The sequence below is a fragment of the Bos indicus genome, chromosome 22 (genome assembly GCF_029378745.1).
Source record: "Bos indicus isolate NIAB-ARS_2022 breed Sahiwal x Tharparkar chromosome 22, NIAB-ARS_B.indTharparkar_mat_pri_1.0, whole genome shotgun sequence".
Taxonomy (NCBI): domain Eukaryota; kingdom Metazoa; phylum Chordata; class Mammalia; order Artiodactyla; family Bovidae; genus Bos; species Bos indicus.
In genome coordinates this window covers 50,031,868-50,036,624 of record NC_091781.1, presented here as the reverse complement: position 1 = coordinate 50,036,624, position 4,757 = coordinate 50,031,868, and the positions used below count along the sequence as shown (strand labels likewise).

General features: G+C 54.7%; 1 non-coding gene across 1 annotated transcript; it reads right to left on the bottom strand.

Moving 5' to 3' along the window:
- Positions 1 to 1,357: 1,357 nt before the first annotated feature.
- Positions 1,358 to 1,429, bottom strand: TRNAE-UUC (transfer RNA glutamic acid (anticodon UUC)). The gene has a single exon. It is a non-coding gene; the product is annotated as a tRNA-Glu (tRNA).
- Positions 1,430 to 4,757: the final 3,328 nt, after the last annotated feature.

The window sequence follows — 4,757 nt, the reverse complement described above, 5'->3', positions numbered from 1 at the left end:
TGGCCACCGAGTGGGCAGATATCGACAGAGGCAGAGGTTCAGGGCTGGAGGCAGAACGAAACTGGAAGGCAGAACTGATGCTGGCGCGGGCGGCAGTCAGAAGACTAGAAGACCGCTCTAGGCCAGCCTCGTCTCCCGCGTTGCGCTAGAGACCCGCTAGAGGGCGCCGCTGTCCCGCGAAGCCGTGCTTGGTCTCTGGCGCCGCCCAAACCCCGCACTCCAGCCTCGAGAAGCCCCGGAAGGGGCGGGGCGGGGCGCTCCGGGGCCACTTCCGGCTTCAGCTCGCACCGGAGGCGTGGAAGTGGGGGCGGAGGGTGGGAGATGGGGTGCGCAGGGACTCAGAGGGGTTTGGGTTCCGAAACTTGGGGAACGTTGTCAATAAGAGGGAGAGGGAAGTGTGCGAGGAAGCCTTGGTGGGCCGAGGGCAGGCAGTGTTGCGGGGTCGGGGTGGGGAACAGCGTCAGGAGGCCAAAGCCGAGGGACGGCTCTGATCTGCAAGGCTGCACCCTTGGTAGCTCTTGGCCCCCACCTAAGCCTCCAGCCTTTTCCCTTGTGAAATACAATCCTGGAGCTCCTGGGAGGCTTGGCGCTGCCCAAGACCTGAGAGCAGGGCAAGGAAGGCTTTCCAGCAGTGGAGTAGAAAGGTGCTCAGAGCTGGGGAAGCAGCTAGAGGCGGCTGGGGAACACTTTCAGCAGATTTTCTTTAAATGTTGGAGCAATGTCCGTTTGGAGAAGAGGCCAAGCCTGTGGAGAGGACTAAAAGGGGACTAGTCAGCCCAAACCTGCTGGAGGAAACTAGCTCAGCCCAGTTATATGTGCCCTGGCCACCCCACCCCCCGCCCCACGTCCACAGCTACCCTCTCCTAGAGGATGTGGAACAACCCTGTCTCCATAGGTTTCACTCCATCACCCTCATCTCCTGCACCACATGGTGGCCACCCCATGCCTTCTTTCCTACATTCTCTCTTGTCCACAGCAGCCAGAAAGAACTTCATTTTTAAAAATAATTTTATTTGTTTTTGTCTGTGCTGGGTCTTCGTAGCTGCATGGGCTTCCTGTAGTTGCATTTTGCCAGCTTCTCAATAAGGTGGCTTCTCTTGTTGCAGAGCACAGGCTCAGTAGTCATGGCTCATGGGCTTAGTTGTCTCGCGGTATGTGGGATCTTCCTGGACCGAGGATCAAACCTGTATCCCCTGCACTGGCAGGCAGATTCTTTACCACTGAGCCACCAGAGAAGTTCCCCACGGGGAGCTTTAAAATAGCAGATCATGTCACCCATTCCGAAAAATCCTCCAATTGTTTTTGGGTTTTGTTTGTTTGTTTGTGTTTTAGGCTTGCACTGCTCGTGGGATCTTAGTTCCCTGACCAGGAATTGAACCTGGGCCCCAGCAGTGAAAGTACTACGTCCTAACCACTGGACAACCAGGGAATTCCCTAAAAACCTCCAATTGTTTTCATCACATTTGGAATGAAATTTGAACGTCTTCCTGCCCTGTGGCTCTGATAACCTGACCTGTCCTTACTCTCTGCTGGCACTAGCCCACAGCTGGGCCTGTGTTGGCCCAGAGCATCTCAGAAGTTTTTCTCCAACAGCCTGTAGCTATCCTCAACCAGGCTCGTTCCTCTAACTTTGTCTAGTTGGCTTCAGGGCAGCATTTGCTCCCTGCAGTTCTGCAGAGCAATGTCCCAGGCTCTCAGGGCCCAGTGACCAGCATCTCTCCCAGAACAGGTCCTGTTCCTCTTCCCCCTCTACTGCTGGTCCATCTACAAGAAGCTCCTGAGCCTTGGTGGCTCGGCCTTGGAGGCACCTCACAGGCTGCTTGCCGTTGCATCACCTTCATTAGGGCTGTTTTTGATCCTTCATTAAATTAAATTCCAGGAAGCAGTGCTAATGAAGGCCCTAACGAGTCGCGGGAGAAGCTTCTAGCCCCAGCCTTTGGATAGCACTGACAGGGAAGGCAAGGCAACAAGGTGAGCAGAGGAGTGGCTCCTGGGGATAAGGCTGATTAACATTTCCCAGGCCCTCTTAAGGATCCTGGGTTTCTCAGGGGAGGTGACCTTTAGAGGCTGCGTAGGTGGCAGACACGGGCAAGTTGGACAAGAGCTCTTCAAGGATATGGAGGGGGTCTCAACTCAGTCCTGGACCCAGAGCCTTGAGGGCTCCCTGGATCCCCTGGACAGTTCTCCCCGAGTCATATCAGCAGCATCCTGTGAATGCCAAGATAAGTCAGATTTTCAGGGCCAGACATGAGTCACTGGCTTGGAGATGCTGGGATCTGCTGCAGGTTCACATACAGTCCTGCCTCAGCATCTCTTAGGCACTTGGGAACTCCCTGCTTGCACTTCACCTCACTGATGCCTCGTGGCTGCCCTCTCTCACACTACAGACCCTCTTGCTCTGGCCAGGCTGGCCTTTCGGTTCCAGGAACACCCAGGCCCTTCCCGCCCTGCCCCAATGTCTTTGCTGTCGCTCCTGCCTGTCTATCACCCTCTTTTTTAGCTTGTCACATGCTTGGTCCCTTCTCATCATTCAGAGTTCCCCTCCTTGGGAACAAATCACTGTTCCTCATACATACACTTCCCAGTGGCTCTCGTGTCCCCTGCTGAGTTCCTCTGAAACCCTGGAGTTCATTTCTCTGTTGACATGTTTGGTGTGTGCTCCTAAAGGGCAGACTTCCAGCTGCCTCCTTCACCATTAGGTTCTTAGCACATAGTCGTTGAATGAATGACTCCTCCTCTGAGAGCCTCCTGCCCCTGGATCAGGTGGAATCCCCTAGCCTATCAAGCAACTTTTTGGCATGGAGTGCTGGGGGCCTGAGTTCTCCAGGCACCAAAGCCAGTTGAAGGAGGGGGACCCTGGACCCCAAGGCCTACCAGGCTTGGGATTGTTTCTCTGGGGGGAGGGAAGAGAAGCCTGGGAATGGAGGTTTGGAAGAAAGGGGCAGAGAGGACGAGGTGGCTGACTCCAAGCTCAGAAGTGCTCCTGGGCTCAGAAGCAGGAAAGAGGAAGTGCTGGGGGTGTACCAGGAGGTGGAGCCTGGCCAAGGGCTGCAGGGAGGGAACCAGCCCGGGCCACTGAGATCTACAGGCAGAAGTCAAGTCAAACCAGCCCAGGCCACTGAGATCTACAGGCAGAAGTCGCTGAGACTCTGTATCTGTAAAGCTGCGATTTAATGGTACAGAGTCTTGCTGGCGACTCCCTGCCATCTGTGAGCCATGGAGGTGGGGTGGCCAGAATCCTGAACTCGGCATCCCTATGGGGTTCTGCCTGTTCCTGGACTCTGGGCTGGAGGCAGACACGCCTACCACGAAACTGCCTTTGGGGAAGTACTGGCAGCTTCCCCTTCCTGGGGCCCGTGGGCTGGTGTGTCACAGCCCACTAAGGGGGTCTCCATTCCTCACCCTGTTCAGCCTGGTACATGACAGGAACTCAGGACAGAAGAGCTGCTCTGTGGCCTGTGGTGAGCCCCAAGGCTGTCCTAGCTCTCCAAGGGAGCCAGTAGCTGGCCCTTCATTCCAGCTGGGGCGCTATCCTCATCTCTGCTGAATGTCATTTCACTGACCCTTACAGTCTAGTTCAGGGGGTGCTGGAGCAACGTGCAGTGCAGAGAGACAAGTTCTGGCTCCTCTGGTGCCCAGGAGGCCCCAGCTGGGCAACCATCCTCTGCCCCCAGAACAGTGTCTCATGAAAGGATAAAAGAACTGGGTTCCCAAGTGTGAAGGAAGCAGCATGCCTGTATGGCCCTCACTGGATGACCATGGATGGGTCCCGACCGCTTCTGGGTCTCAGTGACCTCAGCTGCAAAGCCAGATGTTTCTCTAGCTCTGACCCTCGATTTTCTCCCTACCTCTTTCTGAACCCCCCCTTCCCAGTCCCTGTTTCCTCTTCCTTCAGTGATCTCCCTCTAACACTGCCCACACCACCTCCACCAAGAAAGCTTCCCAACCTTCCTAGGTACCTTGAATTTCTCCCCTCTCTCCACAAACAGCTATGGCATATTTTTTTTATAGCAAGAGCAGGATTAATTGTTAACACTTCTCCCTGCTCCAGGGTGGGGGAACCCCTGGAAAGGGTGAATTAAAGTTTATGTGATTCATTCATTTTATTTAACAAAGATTTACCTACCAGCCCCAAGGATTAAGCTGTAAGGGGTCTGGAATCAGAGATCTGAATGGGGGGAGAGACTCACCACCAGGCATGGTAGGATCTGTGGGGGAGGGGAAGCCCCAGGACAATAGGAGTCAGAGATGCCCAGTTTACAGCCAGGGAATGAAAGATAGGGAGGAGGGAAATGGAGGAAGGGATAAAGGAGGACATGCAAGAGGGTGTGGAGAGCAAGGCAAGTCAGATGGCTGGAGTGCTAGGGTGTCACAGGTGGAGGGAGATGATGTGGGCCTTGGTGGTAGACAGCCCCTACAGGGCCTGGCAGAAATTACTATTATAGCAAGTCACCCATACTGAGGGCGTTCCATGTACCATGCACATTCTGAACATTTCCCTACATTTCCTCCCTTAGCCCTGATCTCTGCCAGTACAATGGGTAGCTATGACTGTTAGGTCCATTTTACTGATAAAAAGACTTGAGACCCAAGGAGTTTCTGGTACTTGTCCAGAGTCATACGCCGCCAGCCAGTTTGCAGACTGCTGCTCGGAGGGTCCTTGCTGTCAGCCACCACTGTTGGGCTTCTGCCCCTGCATGGTCCAAAGCAATGTGCATGGGGTTTATCCTCAGGGTACTGGGGAGCCACAGAAGGTT